The sequence below is a fragment of the Mustela putorius genome, unplaced genomic scaffold, assembly GCF_011764305.1.
Source record: "Mustela putorius furo isolate JIRA1106 unplaced genomic scaffold, ASM1176430v1.1 tig00003834_pilon_pilon_pilon, whole genome shotgun sequence".
Lineage (NCBI taxonomy): Eukaryota > Metazoa > Chordata > Mammalia > Carnivora > Mustelidae > Mustela > Mustela putorius.
Window position 1 is genome coordinate 444,364 of NW_025421987.1, and position 21,219 is coordinate 465,582.

At 35.6% G+C, this 21,219-nt stretch overlaps 1 pseudogene; it reads right to left on the reverse strand.

Annotated features, from left to right (window-relative positions):
• Nucleotides 1-10,672: 10,672 nt before the first annotated feature.
• LOC101684502 lies at nt 10,673-11,677 on the reverse strand (annotated as a pseudogene).
• Between the last annotated feature and the right edge of the window lie 9,542 nt (nt 11,678-21,219).

Here is a 21,219-nt window from a genome sequence, read left to right on the forward strand (position 1 = left end):
AAACTAATAGTTTATTTTTCAGTGAGCACTCTGTCCAATCTTAATTGTCTCAACTCTGAATGACATTTTTGTAAACCCACTCTTTGACTGACTTTTAGGACACTACCTTTCTCCTGTTTTGCAGTCTCAAGGAATGATTTCCAATATTTATTTCTCCAAAATAGTCTTGATAATATGATTATTTTCCTAATAACCATAATAGTTTAATAGTAAGTGACGACATGAAGTCAAAGAGATTTGACAATGATGAACTACAGCAATATATTAGAAATGCCTTCCTGTTTCCAGGAAGGTCAGCTCCATTGACTTCTCAGTAGTACCACACACTAGTTTATTGGACCAATTACTAGCTGCTGAAACATTAGAATCAGGTAGAGCTAGGTGCAAATTTCTGTTTCATTATGTATTAACTGGACACTTTTTTTTTAAATTAAATTTATTTATTTTCAGCATAACAGTATTCATTATTTTTTCACCACACCCAGTGCTCCATGCAATCTGTGCCCTCTATAATACCCACCACCTGGTACCCCAACCTCCCGCCCCTCCCGCCAGTTCAAACCCCTCAGATTGTTTTTCAGAGTCCATAGTCTCTCATGATTCACCTCCCCTTCTTATTTCCCCCAACTCCCTTCTCCTCTCTAACTCCCCAGGTCCTCCATGCTATTTGTTATGCTCCACAAATAAATGAAACCATATGATAATTGACTCTCTCTGCTTGACTTATTTCACTCAGCATAATCTCTTCCAGTCCCTTCCATGTTGCTACAAATGTTGGGTATTCATCCTTTCTGATGGAGGCATAATACTCCATAGTGTATATGGACCACATTTTCCTTATCCATTCATCTGTTGAAGGGCATCTTGGTTCTTTCTATAGTTTGGTGACTGTGGCCATTGCTGCTATAAACATTGGGGTACAGATAGCCCTTCTTTTCACTACATCCGTATCTTTGAGGTAAATACCCAGTAGTATAATTGCAGGGTCATAGGGAAGGTCTATTTTTAATTTCTTGAGCAATCTCCACACTGTTCTCCAAAGAGGCTGCACCAACCTGCATTCCCACCAACAGTGTAAGAGGGTTCCCTTTCTCCACATCCCCTCCAACACATGTTGTTTCCTGTCCTGTTAATTTTGGCCATTCTAACTGTTGTAAGGTGATATCTCAATGTGGTTTTAATTTGAATTTCCCTGAGGACTAGGGATGATGAACATTTTTTCATGTGTCAGATCAATGAGGTAGAAACCAAAGATACAGTAGAACATATCAATGAAACTAGAAGTTGGCTTTTTGAAAGAATCAATAAGATCGATAAGCCACTGGCCACACTAATCCAAAAGAAAAGAGAGAAAGCCCAAATTCATAAAATTATGAATGAAAAGGGAGAGATCACAACTAACACCAAGGAAGTAGAAACAATCATCAGAAGTTATTATCAACAGTTATATGCCAATAAGCTTAGCAACCTTGATGAAATGGATGCATTCCTGGAAAGCTATAAACTCCCAAAATTGAACCAGGAAGAAATTGACAACCTGAATAGACCGATATCTAGTAACGAGATTGAAGCATTGATCAAAAACCTCCCAAAAAACAAGAGACCAGGACCTGACAGATTCCCTGGGAAATTCTACCAAACTTTCAAAGAAGATATAACACCTATTCTCCTGAAGCTGTTTCAAAAAATTGAAGCAGAAGGAAAACTTCCAGTCTCTTTCTATGAAGCCAGTATTACCCTGATCCCCAAACCAGGCAAAGACCCTACCAAAAAGGAGAATTTCAGACCAATATCACTGATGAATATGGATGCTAAGATTCTCAACAAGATCCTAGCAAACAGGACCCAACAGCACATTAAAAAGATTATCCACCATGACCAGGTGGGATTCATCCCTGGGCTACAAGGCTGGTTCAACATTTGCAAATCAATCAATGTGATAGAACAAATTAATAAGAGAAGAGAGAAGAACCGCATGGTCCTCTCAATTGAAGCAGAAAAAGCATTTGACAAAATCCAGCATCCGTTCCTGATTAAAATGCTTCAAAGTATAGGGATAGAGGGAACATTCCTGAACTTCATCAAATCTATCTATGAAAGACCCACAGCAAATATCATCCTCAGTGGGAAAAAGCTTGCAGCCTTCCCATTGAGATCAGGAACACGACAAGGAAGCCCACTTTCACCACTCTTGTTCAACATAGTATTAGAAGTCCTAGCAACAGCAATCAGACAACAAAGAGAAATAAAAGGTATCCAAATTGGCAATGAAGAAGTCAAACTCTCTCTCTTCGCAGATGACATGATTCTTTATATGGAAAACCCAAAAGACTCCACCCCCAAACTATTAGAACTCATACAGCAATTCAGCAACGTGGCAGGATACAAAGTCAATGTACAGAAATCAGTGGCTTTCTTATACACTAACAATGAAAATACAGAAAGGGAAATTAGAGAATCGATTCCATTTACTATAGCACCAAGAACCATAAGATACCTGGGAATAAACCTAACCAAAGAGGTAAAGGATCTGTACTTGAAGAACTACAGAACACTCATGAAGGAAATTGAAGAAGACACAATAAGATGGAAGACCATTCCATGCTCTTGGATCGGAAGAATAAACATTGTTAAAATGTCTATACTGCCTAAAGAAATCTATACTTTTAATACCATTCTGATCAAAATTCCACCAGTATTCTTCAAAGAGCTGGACAAACGTTTTTTTTTTTTAAATTAATTTTTTATTTTTTATAAACATATATTTTTATCCCCAGGGGTACAGGTCTGTGAATCACCAGGTTTACACACTTCACAGCACTCACCAAAGCACATACCCTCCCCAATGTCCATAATCCCACCCCCTTCTCCCAAACCCCCTCCCCCCAGCAACTCTCAGTTTGTTTTGTGAGATTAAGAGTCACTTATGGTTTGTCTCCCTCCCAATCCCATCTTGTTTCATTGATTCTTCTCCTACCCACTTAAGCCCCCATGTTGCATCACCACTTCTTCATATCAGGGAGATCATATGATAGTTGTCTTTCTCTGCTTGACTTATTTCGCTAAACATGATACGCTCTAGTTCCATCCATGTTGTCGCAAATGGCAAAAGAAATGGACAAACGTTTTTATTCCTTTGAGAGATATTAACTCTTAAAGCTGTTGCGAGATGTAAGCCATGTAATGCTGACAATGTGAATGGATTAGTGACTTTCATAAATTCATCTCTCAACTCATCCATTTTTCATTGAGTCTCTAATTGCATTTGCATAATCTGCTTGCATAATAACTCTCTACCTTTAACAACAACAAATATCCTGAAAGTCTTCCTTGGAAACCTACTGTATCACCTTCTCTTTATGCCCAAGATAGTTGGCTGCTTAATTACCTGATGCTTTTTCTTGTTATATTTTCAATTTCCTTCTCTAGCTGATTAGAAATCTGTGGAAGTATGGTTACTTTGTTTTTGTGCATTTTAACTTAACTAATCAAAACATCGATGGTAATTATATTGATTGAAAATTGAACCTCACAGTACATCTAAACACAGCTTCAAAGAATTTTTTATCTCAAAACAAAACAAAGCAAAAATGATTAAAATTGGAAAGTACCAAAATAATCTAAAGTACACTACTTAATATTTACTTATATCCTAACCCAAGGGGCTACAGAACATAGTTAAAAACATTTGACATGATTTTATAAATCCAAAGAGGGGTAAACTTCAGTTTTTAATTTCAAGGATCTGTATCAAGACTTCAAATCAGAAATAAGGCAGAGTCAGAGAATGATTTCTATTTCAATGATTAGAGAAAGCTTCCTGAGAGTCAATTAATTGAGCTGTATCTTTATAAATAAGCAATATGCTTCTCTGCTGATTCATTTTCCAAGACCGTAAAAACAATTTATGGTAAAGAGTAAACAAAAGCAATGTATTTTGCTTTCAAGAATGAAAAAAAAACAAAACAAAACAAAACAAAACAAACAAACAAAAAACTTTTCTCTAAGTATAGCACTAAGTAGTTTTTATATTTCCTAATTTATAAGCAGTAAGTTGCAGTACCTGTATGTTCACCAAGTAATTTCTCTTTTATCCCTGTATAGAGTTCGTTATCTACAAAAAGAGTGAGTTGAAAGAAGTCACCATATAATCTATGGTTCTGAACAATTACAAGAATTTTAACATTTTAATTTAATTTAATGTTGGGAGCTAAGGGGAAGGAGTAACAATGTGAATACAGAAGTCATAAATGGACTTTGGAGTTTAGTACAAAGATTGAGCTCTAGACTTAGAAAGTGTTTTTCTGAAAGGATACATACAATATTGTTAATGCCATCTTGGTTGCTTAGTGCCATTTTCCAAATCAGAAAACTGCCCACCAAGGGACTCATTAACTCATCAAATGCTACACATTTAGTAAAAGAAAAAAAGGGAGAACATGAAATTCTATTTTATCCGTGGTGTTTAAACATCATGCAACACAAAGCAATTCTCTCGACCTAGTAAGCTGAGAGGTATAATTTATTTTGATTTTGATAGAAAGCAGTTGAAAGGGGCTGAGTTTTGAAATCTATGCAGAGAAACCCTTCCAAAAAGTTTTTTGTCTCTTTACATTCTTCCTTAAGCCTAATGAATAACTTTACAGCACCATCAATGTTTGCTTATTGTAAGTCAATCTAACCATACTATTTCTCACAAAGTGACTATCTTAAAATAATCTGTTATCTATCCAATGCTAGCCAGTGAAATGTGCGGAAAGTTTGTCCCTATGAAATTTGGGGAAAAAGTTCTTGTTCTTAAGAACAAGTTTTGAAATTTTGGTTTTGAAATTTTGTGTATGAAGATATACAGATATTCCTTAAGCAGTATGGAATATTTACAACCCCCACCCCCAGTCTCCACAGGACCAAATAGAATATGACTGGGACAAAGGTCACATCTGCTGCCCTCTGAGTACCCAGGGAGGCCCACGGAAGTTATCAGCAGCCCCTGGACTGAGTAGGGCTGCCAACTATCTCTCACGCAGACTAAAAGGGAGCCAAGCGCTTTTTCTTACGCGTGTTTCACAGTATGACAAAAACCATGAATCAGGATAAGGGAGGAAAATTGAACCAGGTGCCAGGAAGAAGTGATTCTACTATGTCTTTGTATATTACTGTTCTCACTTTGCTTTCCTTTATATCATACTTTTTGATTTTTCTCTGAACTCTTTGGCAGATACCACTCTCATGTTGATGCTTCCTTCCATATGTTACATCTGAGTGTTGGAAATTCTCCTGTGCTTTCTACACTTTCCCTTTCTCTCCTTAGTGGTTAATATATTCTCATGCCTTTAAATGCTGTATAAATCCTGAATATTCACATAATTATATATGGACAATTTATAGCTATCTCAAATTTGACACTCTCAAACTACACTTTTTTTTTAATTTTTTATTTTTTATAAACATATATTTTTATCCCCAGGGGTACAGGTCTGTGAATCACCAGGTTTACACACTTCACAGCACTCACCAAAGCACATACCCTCCCCAATGTCCATAATCCCACCCCCCTCTCCCAAACCCCCTCCCCCCAGCAACCCTCAGTTTGTTTTGTGAGATTAAGAGTCACTTAATGGTTTGTCTTCCTCCCAATCCCATCCTGTTTCATTTATTCTTCTCCTACCCACTTAAGCCCCCATGTTGCATCACTACTTCCTCATATCAGGGAGATCATATGATAGTTGTCTTTCTCTGCTTGACTTATTTCACAAAGCATGATACGCTCTAGTTCCATCCATGTTGTCGCAAATGGCAAGATTTCATTTCTTTTGATGGCTGCATAGTATTGGAGCACTCAAACTGCACTCTTAATCCAACCCCCAAACTGATCCTAAACAGAGACTGGGTGAGGATCTTTTCTGGAGGCAGTATTCTGCAGTGTGCTACTGTGTGACTCCAAGGTGATGGCCAGGGTCTGGTTGTACATCTTCTGGCGAATTGGGCAGTGGTACAGTTCCTCCATGCTGCTGTCAATGCTGATGGATCTGCCGAGCAGCTGCCACTGCCAAACTAAGGGCCTCTGGTTGTGGAACACTGCCACCCTAGCACCAGATCCCCAAGGCAGGTACTCTTGGTCTGGCCTGGCCCTCCTCACCACTATGTGGATTTTTTTTTTCCAATAAAATATACATTAGTACTGTAAACGTATTTTCTTTTTTATGATTTTCATAATATTTTTTTCTCTAGCTTGTTTATTACAGGGACACAATGTATAGTAGATATAACATACAAAATATGTTATTCAACTGCTTATGTTATTGGTAAGGTCTGGTCAACAGTAGACTATTAGTAAGTTTCTGGGGAGTTAAAAGTTATATGGATTTTCACCTCTGTAAGGCACTGTGCCTTTCCCCCCACCCATTTTGTTCAAGGGCCAACTGTATTTATTGCTCCTGAAGACATATTGTAACCTTGAAGAAGACAGAATAACATGGTGAAGGTGGCAGAAAAGAAATATGGGATATGCCTTGTTCTCTGATGGTAGCAATGAAGCACTAAATTAACCAAATCTGGAGCTGTATTATCTCAGAACCTGCCTTGAAAGGGAAAAATAAGTGTTTCTGAGAATTCCACTCAGAGGGGTTTTCTGTTGTAACAAAGTAATTTCCACTGACCCTGACTAATAAGACCTATAATGGAAAGTAAAAAATGGGACATTACGATGACATTAGAACTAAAAAAAGAAGACCAGCGGAACATGAATAGAAACCAGAGTAACTATAGTATCTAAGAATGAAAAAGGCTATTATCAATGAAAAGTAATGCATTTATTTTCTACCACGATTTTTTGTTAATGATGTAAATTCCAGAAAGGGAATATTTGATCACCTTAGCTCTTGCTATGTGTCATTTTTTGGTTACAGGAATAAAAACCATCTGATTAACAGTCTATTCTACCTAATAGAACAGACATTTTTTAAGAAATAAAATATTATTAAAGATGGTAGGATAATGTACAACAAAATTAAATGATTTAATTTTCTATGGGAAGTTCTTCTACTGTGTGAAAAACTGCTAAGTGAGAACTATACTTCTGAATCACCAGCTCTAGTGCATATCCTCATGGAGCTTATATTCATGAAGTAAATAATACATTTCAAAAGTATAATAAATTCATGAATACAGTAAAGACAGACAATAATGATGGTTCTTGAATGGCCACAATTTAAGAGAGACTTTCTTGGGGTACCTGGGTGGCTCAGTCTGTTAAACATCCAACTCTTGATCTCAGCTCAGTTCTTGAACTCAGTCATGGGTTCAAGCTCTGTGTTGGGCTCCGTGCTGGACATGGAGCCTATCAAAAAAAGAAAAAAAAAAAGATCAAATTAAATTTTTAAAAAGGTGGTGGGGAGGAGACATTTCTATGACAGGCAGTATTTAACTGTAAAGGGTCAACATAGCATCCTTGTGAAGGCATGTGGCAAGTGTTGGAGATAGAGGAAAGGGCACAGATAAAAAGCCTGGGCCAGGAAAGAGCTCAGTGTGTTTTAGAAAATGAAAGGAAGAAAACCGGCTTAAGTGTAGAGAAACTAGGGAAGAGAGGAACAACATGTGTTTGGAAAGGTTTGAAGGGTCATGGTTAAACACGACTTCTAAATGACTTTTATTTGAAGTCAATAGAAAGCTTTCACGGGATTAATTCAGCAGGATGACATAGTCCAATTAGTCAGTTTTTCATAATATCAGTGGACAGCACATAAAAAAACAACTATGAGGGGGCAAGGAGTGGAATCAGGAAGATATGTAAAGATGCTATTTGATGCTCTCACTGGAGGAGTATGATGCCAACTTCGGAGTTTAAGGCAGGATCAGTTTGGAGGCTGGATTAAGAGTGTAGTTTGAGAGTGCCAAATTTAAGATAGCTATAAATTGCCCATATATAATTATGTGAATATTCAGTATTTATACAGCATTTAAAGGAATGAGATTATATTAATCACTAAGGAGAGAAAGGAAAAGTGTAGAAGGCACAGAAAATTTTCCAACACTCAGATGTAACATATGGAAGGAAGCATCAACATGAGAGTGGTATCTGTCAAAGAGTTCAGAGGAAGATCAAAAAGTATGATATAAAGCAAAACAAAGTGAGGATAGTAGTACACAAAAGACATAGCAGAATCTCTTCTTCTTGGCACCTGGTTCAATTTTCCTCCCTTATCCTCATTCATAGCTTTTGTCATGCTGTGGAAAATGGGTAAAGAAGAGAAATTTTTGGCTCCCTTTTTTGTCATATAAATGGCATGAAAATTTATAATGTGTACTATGGTTGTAGGACTTGACTTTGCAATTCTCTTTTGGAAAACAATGGTATTGTTTGGTAAATTTCTGTGCTTTAATAATCTATTCCAAAAGTCTGGACTGTCTTTCATCACAATATTCAGTATCTACAAACTGAAATTAAATATCAGGCATTTATTAAGTACTGAACTAAGCTGTGTGCAATTATACTGATAGAACAAAGGGGCAGAAGATAAACTTCAAGTTCAGCTAAGCTGGTATCAGGGATACCAGCCAGGTAGGGAGGGGCAGAGGGAGAGAGAGAAAATCTCCCCCTGCTGCCCAAGGAAAATATGTTTGTTTTATTTCAAAACAGTAACTTCCTTCAATGGGAACAATGGCCAAAATTCAATATTGCTACAAATATAAAGCATTAAAAGGTCAAAATATGTAATTCTGTCCAATTTTCTGAATTTCTTTTAAAGGTAGACTTTTTAAGTCATATGAGACATTTAGAAAAAAAAATATAAATCAGTTCAAATTTAAGCTAAATAATGTTTGCTAATATTGAGAACTCTCCACATATTTTCAGTAACTTTTAAAAGTAAATGTCTACTCTTCCTATCGCCACTTCTTTTTACTAGATTTAAATAAATCCAAATATTTACTCATGGTAGGAGATTCTAGAATTAACTATAGCTGAGTTTAACAGAAATACAGAAAACCAGAAAGATTTTTTTTTTAAGATTTTATTTATTTATTTGGCAGAGAGAGAGAGAGAGATCACAAGTAGGCAGAGAGGCAGGGAAGCAGGCTCCCTGCTGAGCAGAGAGCACCATGTGGGGCTCCATCCCAGGACCCTAAGATCATGACCTGAGCCGAAGGCAGAGGCTTTAACCCACTGAGCCACCCAGGCGCCCGAACCAGAAAGATTTATAAGCACTCACAAGTGACCACTTACAGCAATTCCTCGGAAGACCTCAGTTAGAAAGGCTCTTCTTCACTTTCTTTCTTTCTTTTTTTCTTTTTTTTTTTTTAGATTTAACTTATTTGACAGAGAGAGAGATCACAGTAGGCAGAGAGGCAAGCAGAGAGAGGGGGAAGCAGGCTCCCTGCTAATCAGAGAGCCCAGTGCAGGGCTCGATCTCAGGACCATGAGATCATAACCTGAGCTAAAGGCAGAGGCTTAACCTCTGAGCCACTCAGGCACCCCACTTCTCCACTTTCTAACAGTACCTAAGGTTTGCTGCATAATGTAATTCAATAGAACAGCACTCTAATGATAAATAACTTATAGGAAATTCTTTCTTTCATCTATTCAATGTTTCATTATAAAACTACCATATTTGACCAATATTAAAAAATTGTAAACTCCATTATGTTATCATTTTCATTAAGTATTAGCTTAGCAAAAACTGATTTTGTGATGTTGTTAATTAACCTGGGGTGGATAAAAGGATGGTACATTCTGGCTTTCACTTGTTATAGATTTAATTCAATAATTTGATTTCTCACAATTTGAAAAACACATTTTCTTTCTCAGCAGTGGATAGCACTGAATGAAAAGAAGCTTTCATGGTATTTGACTTCCCTTTAAACAAAAGCACTATGGAATTTTCAGCAGTGATAACCTGGTTCTTACCCAACTCCTACTGCAAGTAAATGTGAGAGAGAATCTAAGGTAAAGGTCTTATTCAAGGCAAAAATTTCCAATCCTAATTATTTCATTCCAAAGACCTGTGTTATACCTTCGGTTCTATCGCTGAGGTGTAAATGATCACTGACAACTAGTGATGGTAACACAACCCTTGCTGACATCATTATTAACTTTTACATACTATTTTATACCCAAATATATGCATATAAAACATTCACACAGATAAATTAGCGTTAAGAATTAAAAACTTACATCCACAAATATCCTTTCTTCTGAAATCTGTGTAATTGTTTTCAAGGCTAGAAAGTTAAACGTCCTGGCTATACATTATATCGGGGCACCTGGGTGGCTCAGTAGGTTAGGCCTTTGCCTTTGGCTCAGGTCTTGATCTCTAAGTTCTGGAATCGAGCCCCGCATCAGGCTCTCCGCTCAGCGGGGAGCCTGCTTCCCCCTCTCTCTCTCTCTGCCTGTGTCTCTGCCTACTTGTGGTCTCTCTGTGTCAAATAAATAAATAAAATCTTAAAAAAAAAAAAGAAAGAACACATTATGTCTCAATATAGGGGTTGTGGAAAACTTCAGAATTAACCTTCTTAAAAACACACACACACGAACTTAGAGTGCTTTGTTATTGCTGCATCTAATTAGATTTAAAGGAGACCACTGAATACTAAATCCAGGTATTTACTAATAGTGTTGATTTCTATTACCTAAGCAGCCCTCAGAAACCGACAGCTTTCTCAGTTCACTGTTTTTTTAGGAAGTTGAAACATGTTCAGTTAAAGCCTTCATTTGTCCTGTGGACTCCAACATATGAGGTCCAAACAACACTGTTTTCTGAAGTGGTCTCTCATGCAGACTTTGGAACTCCTTTTTCAATTTCACCTTGATTATTCCTTTGATATAGATTAAAAAAAAAAATGTCTTTTTCAGAGCCTCTGCTAGGAGGACAGCCAGGTCAGTAGCTTCCACTGGTTTGAGCTTTATATCCTGTTTTGACCTTTCAATGGACCTAAGTTCTACAAGGTTCCTATCTTTAAGGATCTCTAGCATATTCAGGTTTCTCTTAGCCAGAGTCTTTCCAGCACAGTTCTTTTCACACCTCCTCCCTCTTTCATCAGGTGATAGCAGATACTCTTTGGTGGAGCCTTGATTCAGGGAGGGTAAGGAAGGGTGGGGATGGGGAAAGTGGTGGGACCAAGGGTGGTGCTGCGGTTAACAGATGTGACAGAATCTAAATCAATTGCGATGAGATTTTGCTGTTCCTGCAGGGTCAGTTTTGGCAATTTGAGCTGTTCTGAGAGCAACAAGTTCTTTCTCAAGGGCAAATTTTCTGCAATGCTTCCTCATTTGCTAGGGCTATCTTCAGATGAGGGTCTTCTAGAGACAGGTTTGATAAGGAAAATCACCTGCTTGGAGGCTTCTCAAAGAAAGGAAGGTCATCCTGAAGGGGTTGCCTTGGTCTGACCCTGTTGGCCCTCTTGTTAAACACTTTCCTTCTTCTTTGGCTACCTGTCCAACATCAGCAAAAGATACCACTACATCTTTTTCTGGACGATTGTGGCTCCATTCTGTTGTAGGGCCGGTAAGCTGAAACTGAACTCTTGGACACCGCATCCGAGATAAATTAGTACCAGTTTTACTTAGGATACATCGAGATGAACCATATGGCCTCCCAAACCAAAGCATCAGTACTGATCGCATGCTTACTCTAACCTACTGAAAAACCATCCTAATTAGGTGTTTAATTCAGCCAAGCATTTAGATGAAAAGTCTCTCCAAATTTGCATTTCAAGTACTTCAGGCATATATAGCAACAATGGTTCAATAAGCACACGCACCCCGTAGTAGCTGGGCACCTACTTCCAGGAAGAGAGAGAATCTCTTTCCAGGCCCAGCACCACCCCAACCCGGGGCTTGATCTCAGGACCCTGAGATTGTGACCTGTGTCAAAAAAAAAAAAAAAAAAAAAAAAAAAAAAAAAAAAATCAAGAGTCAGGTGCTTAACTGACTGAACCACCCACAGGTGCCCCAGGAATAGTGTAATTTAAATGAGAACATTAACACAGTCAACATTCAATTAAGCACTATTGCTTCATCATGCAAGCATATTTCTCCTTCCAGTCTGAAATAATAATCATCTTGATTAATTTCCAAAGACAACTTTCCCTTCTTTCCTCCTTTATCTCTATGAAGGTGTTAAAATTCTGTCAGTTTAATAGGAAACTGTATAAAAGTTGCCAAAGGTAGATTGGGTGGTAATTTCTTTTTCTATTGTTCCTATTTAAATTCTTATATTTAGATAAATATGCCCCATTCATTATATGATTTGTGACAATGTAGCCACTCTACCTTAATAATCAAATAAGCTTAAAAAAATCAAATAAGCTTTAAAACCACTTAATAATGACCATATACTTAAGTTTAAAATCAACCAGAATGGGGCATCTGGGTGCGTCTGCCTGCAGCTCAGTTCATGATCTCAGGGTCCCAGTATCAGGGTCCCAGATCTCAGACTCCCTGCTGAGCCTTCCTCTCCCTCTGCACCTTCCCCCCCGCACCAATGCTCTCTCTCTCTCAGGAAATAAAATCTTAAAAAAAATTAATCAAAATAATCAGGTCAAATGAATATTATTTTAGAAATCAGAGCAAAAGTGAGTTTCTATAGTTTCTGCAGCTAAGAAATACAATATACACAACAAAATATGCCCTGAAAATTTTCCAACATTTTGTATTTAACTCCCATGTTCCTCTGTTTCAAAGGCACTGCACAATCATTCTGGCTTTTGTCTTTTAGTTTTAAATGAGTGGCATCTCACAGCTTGGTTCATCACAATGCCCAATTAACAAGCCTGAAGAAATGTGAGTCCATGAAAACATGAATAGGCATTCTTAAAAGAGAATAATATGGCTTGCTTTCCAAAGCCTCTCATCAAAATACTTGTTTCAAACCAGTATGTTTTGGGTAGTAAAGAGATGATTCTCTTTGATTCTCAATTCTTTCTTTTTCTTAGGAATGACTTTCACTGTGTTGTCTTAGAGAAGGAGGATTCTATCCCTGTGTTTTAAGATGAAACAAATGTCAATCCATAGGAGTAGGACAAAATTTATTAACAATTACAAAACACATGGCCCCAAAGAGGATTCAAGGCATGATTAAGTTCTGAAAATAAAATTTTGGGATTTTTTTTTTCCCTTAAGATTGAAAATCCCTCACATCTTTTTAGTTTAATTTTGACTCATCACCATGAAGTAGGGAAAGACATTGTAAAACATGAAATGAGACCTCAGCTCAGTCACTGACTAGCTATGTGAATGGAATCCAGTCACTTAGAATCCCAAGGTCTTAATTTATATTGAGAAAGTAAAAGGGTTTGGGCTTAATAGTTATCAAGGATACTTGATCCTTTAATTTTTTGTATTTATTTCTATATTTCTACAGAAAATATTTCAATATATGTATTTTTATATTTCTCTTAACTTTCCTATATTGTTTTCCTCAGCATAAACAATTTCCAATAACATATTCTTATTAGCTCTTTTTGCCTCATTACAACCTACTAAAACAAAATTACTTGACTCTGAAATTGTTCTGTGTAGGCGCTATTCTCAGTTTGAAAGCTATGTATAGTGCTATCAGTTTTGTATTTAATTATGGTCCTTCCTTCTTAATTTTTAAATCATTTAATTTTTAAATTATTTCTTATTTAAATTTTTATTATATAAAATATTTACCTTTGTCTTTTACTAAGTTGAAATAAAGTATCATTAACTGATAGAATTTCGGTGGAGGGTTACTTCCATTTTTTATCCTGCATGAGATTACTTAATTTCTCTCACATAATTCCTTCTTTCCTTTTAGTACAGTATCTACAAAAAAACTCTTCTACTTCCAGCTGAATTTCTTTTTGCTGAAAGACTGAACCCTTCCATTACACTATGTCTTGCCCCTCACATGTTCAAGTCCATTTCTTTAAAAACATGAAGTGCACCAATTCATTATATTACAACGTTGTTCTCAACATTTCGCACCTTGGTCATGCTCTATTCCTGGGGAGATTTCTGTGTCAAATCACCAGCCGCTTCTCCCTGCACTTGTTTCTTTATTTCTGTACGTCCATTTATTCATTGAACGTAGTTGCTGCCAAACGTGTTTATAGGAATTAGGAATACAGTAGTGAATAAAGTAGATGGAAATGTCTTTCTTTAAGTAGGTTACCTACAGTTTGTGTATAGTCAGGTATGAATGCATAGAAACCAAAAGTGTAGCTAATAGACCTGATAATAGCATTTTTCCCATAAAAAAAAAAAGTGGTCAAGTGGTTTTTGATTTGTTTATTTTACTTGAATTCTTCTATGCACATTATATTTTCTGTCCCATGCCCCGCATGGGGCTCCCTGCTCAGCGGGGACCCTGCTTCTCCAGCTCCCTCTATTGTTTCCCGTGCTTGTGCTCTCTGGCTCGCTCTCTCTCTGCCAAATAAATAAATAAATAAAATCTTAAAAATATATATTTTCTCTGTCCTATGTAATTGAAAAGAACAGAAAACAGATTAAATAAAGTTTAGCAAAAACATGCTATAGGACAATAAAAGTAACACACTATTACTCTAATGCATAGCTCTCATTTAGACATAGATATGTAAAAATTTTAATTTCATACATTGTGTTCTTATAAAATAAATCATCGTATTCTTTATATTTCCATTCTAGCTATTATAATGCTAAATTTGTTATAGTGATCTTTCATTTTAGTAATCTCAAATACTTCTTAGAAGTAAAATTTTATTTTCCTCTTAAAGAAATATTAATTACCTTTCAAGATTGTTCTAGTAGTGCTGTTAAATTCACTTCACAGTTAAGAGACATAAAAAACAGATATTTAAGAAGAGAATATTTAGAAGAGAATATGATACATGTAACGGGGAAAATACAAATAGAACAGTTATAACTGTATTATGGAGTCTGAGTAAATATAGGAATTTATTCAGATTCACTAGGCAGTAAAAGTACCTGTGTTAAGTGACTTTGCTCTGCTCCACTCTTGAGACAATGCTGTCTAAAAACAGTACTCAAGTCTATGGTCATTTATCTTTCCATAGAAATGAAAGACTGCCTCTATCTTTACTGTATATACTTCACAAAGATGCTAGAATAATTTCCCTAAATACTCTTTCCTTATATCACCATCATGTTGACAAATATTTTTTTCCCATGATCTTCACAGGTCCCTCTCATTCTAACTCACATTCTTATTTCTTATCCACTCCTATGAAAACTGTCCCTTTAATCAGATGTTGATGTTTAGTCACACTCCCTTGGACCCAACTTTAGTGCTTCAATACTCCCCCTAATCACCACGGGGATCCCACCATTTCCTTCTTACTTCCTACACATTCTTCAAATTCTTGCTCAAGTTCTGCTTCTCTAGTGACATGTTCTCCCTGCTGAGCAAGGAGCCTGATATGGGGCTCAATTCCAGGACCCTAGGATCATGACCTGAGCAGAAGGCAGATGCTTAATGACTGAGCCCCCCAGGTGCCCCTAAAATGGGAAAATATCTTTAAAAATATCTTAAAATATCTTAAAACCTTAAAAAATATCTTAAAAATTTATTTATTTATTTTTAAAAACATAAAAAATTATGTTGTTGTTTTTTTCCCCCTGTTGCTTGGCACTTCATGATTTCACATTAGTAGTAGATAAATAAAGTGTATTTGAACTAAGCTATAAATTTTGCAATTCTAACCATCAGGTTAAATCTGAGCTTGAGTGAAGTCCTAGGGACAGCAGAAGAAGCAGACATCACATCTTTCAAGATATGTGTCATCAGATAGCTGCCTTTTTTTGACCTAAAGTAAATGGATTTTAGAAAAGTCGTTGGTCAATAAGAAGGATCAGTCTGACCCTACATTCAGTTTTCATTAAGGGGACTGTGCTCATCATTTCCTAAGAGTGATGTTGATCATTCCATAAAAGGAAATCAATAAAAGTCAATGGATAAAATAATCTTTATTATAATAAGTAAAACTACAAACCAAATGGTTTCATGCTTCAGGATTTGCTATTCTGATGCTCACTTGTACTGTCCTCGGAAATATTCTTTTGCTGACATCAAAATGGTACTTACTTTTAATCTATCACAAAGAAAACATAAATTATAAGCTGCTATAATCTATTAAGAATTAGCTATTTAGGTAATGAAACTCTTTCTCAACATTGGGTCTGACCCTGTCTGTCATAAAGATTCATCATGGAACTTAGCATTTTTATTTTCCTTGGATAAATATCAGATAATTATAAAATATATTTTCTGTCATCACAAAAGCCATGATTTTTTTTTTTTTTATTGCTTTGAATTGTTATTTGAGATGTCATTTTGGGACATCATCTCATCACATTGCCTGATGTTACTGAATAAGTTAACAGTGTGGTATCTGTTTCTAACGAAACTCTGGCTCCCTGCTGAATGATGTATCTCTGCATTTATTTTAGAAAGCTTATATGAGGTCTTTTGTTTTATCTAGGAACTGTTTATTTCATACTTATGTAATTTATTCTAAAACTGTGCTTTCTTTTCTTGACATTTGCTTGTCATTAAATTCTTTTTTTTTTTTTTAAGATTTATTTATTTATTTGTGAGCAAGTGTGCAAGTGCCTGCACAAGCTTGGGGGAAGTGCAGAGGAAGAGAGAGAATCCCAAGGAGACTCCCCACTGTGCACAGAGCCAGACATGGTGCTCATTTGCTCAATCCCAACATCACAACCTGACCCAAAGCCAAGAGTCAGTCACCCAAAGGACTAAACCACTCAGGTACGCCCTGCATTGTTTTAAATTCTTGGTAAGTGGATTAAACCTTTTTCTTTCTTTCTTTCTCTCTCTCTCTTTCTTTCTTTCTTTTTTTTTTTTTTTTGCTGTTCAAAATTTAAAAATAGAGGAAGTATTAAAATTTCCAAAGATAATTAAAATAAGTGATTAAATAAATGAATGGAGATACATATTTCACATATGATGTCATAAACTGACTTTATCATTTAATTTTCATTAAGGAGATCACTATTAATTCATGAACTGGATTCAGAGGACTCTCTTCCTCAAGACTCAGTTTATACTTTCATAATTAGATGATTATTCAGTTTTCCTTATATTGATAATGAGTAGGGTAATTTTTAAGACTTTTAACTTATTTACTTGACAGAGAGAGAGAGAATATAAGCAGGGGGAGAAGAAGAGTGAGAGGGGAAAACAGGCTCTCCACTGAGCAAGGAGCCTGATGTGGGCTAAATCTCAGTACCCAGGGATCATGACTTGAGCCAAAGACAGACACTTAACTTACTGAGTCACCCACGTGCCCCATTTTTTTAAATTTTAAAAACAGAAGGATAGACATGTTTCTAATACATTCCCCTATATCAGAAACAAAGCAACCAATGACTCAAAGTACTTCAATTACTCCTCAATGGCTGATGCAGGAAGAAGTGGAGGCAGCTTTGACCGATAAATGTTTTATTCCAAAGCCAGTACTCCTTCACCAACACCAGGTCCAGAGCTAATATCATTTCCAATTTCAATGCTTCAGAGCAGTTCATTCTTTGTCTTTTCCTCGCTATGCTTCTGCTTATACACAATTATAGAAAATATCTGGAATGAGTTTTATTTCATGCTAACGATGGTTTGGACCTATTAAAGATCAAAATTCAACAGAGTAGATTTTAAATATCTTATTGACTTAATTCAATAACTCATGATACAGGGAGCATCCAAGCTAACAGATAAAAAGGAGCTCTAAAGAGCTGTACAAGATGATAGATTTTATAGACCAAAGTGAGCAGAGACAAGGAAGTTATGCTGGGCATTTAATGATTGGTTAAAGCATAGTTATTTTCCTTATATGGAGCCAAAATGTCTTAGGTTTGGGTCAGGTAGCTTGTGCTGAGCAGACAGGTGCTGATTGGTGGAACTAGGCCTTTTTTTTCTGGGAAAGCCAAGAACAGAAATTCAGTTAAGTTTCGGGTTGCTGATGTGGGGCCTAGCCTGAACAACTCCATGTGGGGCCACTACTAGATTCTTTAACAGAACTGAAGTTTGGACTTGTAATGACTTTAACATTTTTTTCCCCTTAACTCAAATTCTTGGTAATGACCAAGAAAAATAAAATAAAATAAAATAATTAATAAGTTTATTTTATTTTGAATTTAGTTTTTAAATGTTCAGTTTAGGGGTGCCCAGTTGGCTCAGTCTGTTAAATATCTCTTGATTTTGGCTCAGGTCATGATCTCAGGGTTGTGAGACTGAGCCCTGGGCATGAAGCCTGCTTAAGATTCTCTTCCTTGGGGGTGCCTGGGTGACTCAGTGGGTTAAAGCCTCTGCCTTCAGCTCAGGTCATGATCTCAGGGTCCTGGGATTGAGCCCCACATCGGGCTCTATGCTCAGCGGGGAGCCTGCTTCCTCCTTTCTCTCTGCCTGCCTCTCTGCCTACTTGTGATCTCCGTCTGTTCAAATAAATTAAAAAAAAAAAAAGATTCTCTTTCTCTCTCTCTATCCTTCTCCCTGTTTCTCTCTCTCCCCCTTTCTAAAAAAATAATTTAATTTAAATATTTAAATAGCCTCTTTGAAAGAGATTTAATTTACATGACTTGATTAGTATCATTATCTTAAATTGAGCAGATTAGTTTATATTCAGATAAAGATATCTAAACACTTTTTTTGCATTTTCTTGAAGAAATTACTTCTTATATATCATTTCTTTAATTTTTTTACATTTTAAAGATGGTATCACTTATACAATAATCATATTGAACATATTAATCTAAATCCACATAAAATAAATTTTATATCTGGATAATAACATTCAATACTTGGTGGTCTGGTGAGTAATCATGATTATAATATTTTAAGAGCATGGATAAATTAATATATCTGACCAAGTTGAATAGGCATTATCAAAATACAGTTGTTCAGGCTTTCAATCCAAATCTATTGAATTCTTTGTCACTGGCATTGACTAAGCTCTACTTTCTAGAATGTGAGGGTCTAAAAAAGGTAAAGATGAGCATAACAATAAATAAATGAAAAGCAATATCTTTATCAAAAACAGTAATATAATTTTGGAAGTTCCTTACATGTTACACGATCTTATTTGAGGTATTGAAAATAATAGATGTAAACCATTACATTAATGTAACTAAATAATAAGACATTGGAAATTCTGTTAATCTTTAGTGGTTATAGCCTAGGTTCCCAACCTTTTTGACTGAGGTAATGATGTAGGAGGCCCACAGTCATTCAGGCCTCAGGAGTACATGCCCATCATTTGCCATGCCATGAGTTCACACATGTTTTATCTGTTGAACAAACAGAGGTGATCTCCTATATCTAGAAGAACATGTTACTGAAAGTCCTGTATCAAGCATATTATACGTATTATAACAGTTGGATAAATCCAAAGCATTTATTGTTCTCAATATTTATAAATTTCTACATCATTAAAGTGGTTGCATGTTCATTAGTTTGTAATGTCTATGATAGAATTAAAAAAAATTGTATCTCTCTTTAGTCTAAATGAGAATGTAAATAAGAAATAAGAATGTAAATGAGAATGTAAATAAGAAAGAGAGGTAAAAATTCTTCTTGAGGTAGAGAAGAAAGAAACAAATATATATTCTTAGTGCTTGATCTCTAGGGACCTGGCTGCCATTTTTAAGACTCTTAGAAATAGGGAGGTACCAGTTCCCCTGATTCCTTTGTATTAATTAAGTTCCCTTACCTGTAGAATTCTCAGAATATATAATAATATCTTATTCTTAATTGTTATATTAATGCATGGATAGAGAAAGCAGGTAGAAATGTTCTATTGACTACTTTTCCTCACAATTCTGAAACTTTTAACAAACTTTTCTATCAAAAATTTATTTTAAAACTCTTTTAACTAATTTCTCATCCAGCAAGAGAACAGAATTATTTTAATTTTTGCTCAAAATCCTCAGAAAACAAGGTGATTTTTAGCAAACTCTAAATTTCTTGGTTTATTTGGTTATTATTTTTTTAATACCTTCTAAAATTAGTTTATAGGAGGGACACTTATCAAAAATTATGTTGTTAAACATAAGTCCAACACTCACCTGGAACTTACATAGAATTTCAGGATACTCCCTCACAACTTTTAAGAGCTTTGGAATTGCTCACCATTAGTAGTGATATATTTCATTGGCCAGTCTTTGATTTCTTGATAGTCAATCATAGCATTTGAATATATTGAAAAAATGAATCTTTGTCTGAAATATGTGCCTCTACATCATATTGGCACATCATCAATATAAAGAGGAACTTATTATGGTTCATTGTCACAACAACTGAACTTAAAAGTCACTTTGTATATAGTAAAATACATTTTTTGTCTTGTTTCACAAATGTATTTCTGTTAGTTAGTGTTACTTATTAGTTTTAGCTAGTTTCCTTGCTTTCTAAGGAAAGCAGGAAGGAGAAAAGGAGAAAAAAATGCATATATTTATATCTGGGGATGGGAGGGAGAGAGAGAGAAAGAAAGAGGGAGACAGAATGAATATAGGAGAATATGTCCTGAAAAGGTCAATCTTCAAAAGTAAGGACAGAAAAGAGAAAACTCTATTCTTTAACAACTTCAAAGGCATGCTATTTTAGAAACAACAAAAACAAGTTTTCACCTTTGTAAATCTCTAATTTCTAAGATAGGCTTACTAGGGGTTAGGGCCAATTATTTGGCCAGTAAAAATAAGTTAGAGGATGAGCTGATTCATGAATTATTCCACTGATTTGACATTATGACCCACTGAGTTTGTTTGGACCTCTTGATAAAAGCACTCTGAAATGTCTGCCACTAAACACTAATGCATTTTGCATCAGATCTAATCAGCTGGAGATCCAGAATCTTACTTTTTAAGTGCCAAGGGGAGAATTTTTAGTATTGTCTTTAATGACTGCATTACATTTTGTTATATTAAGCTGTTTCTATGTCAAATATCTCAAGTATCTTATGTTTTTACTAATAAAAATCTAAAATATATATTAAATTTGTTCAAATTTTGTATTTAATCATTTTTAAATCCCACTGATTACCTCATTATTAAAGACATTTGTTCCTATTCTCTTATCTAAATGTAGAAGTAATTTCTTTAAATGTTCAGTAAGCATTTGAATTTCCAGAATCTACATGCCTTCCTCTCTTAACTTACAATCCTAAATAAATTTTTAAGTAAATTGCACTTTAGTATCAGTGAAAATTAAATCAATGAAAGTTAAGGTTTATTAAGAATTTTACTGAATT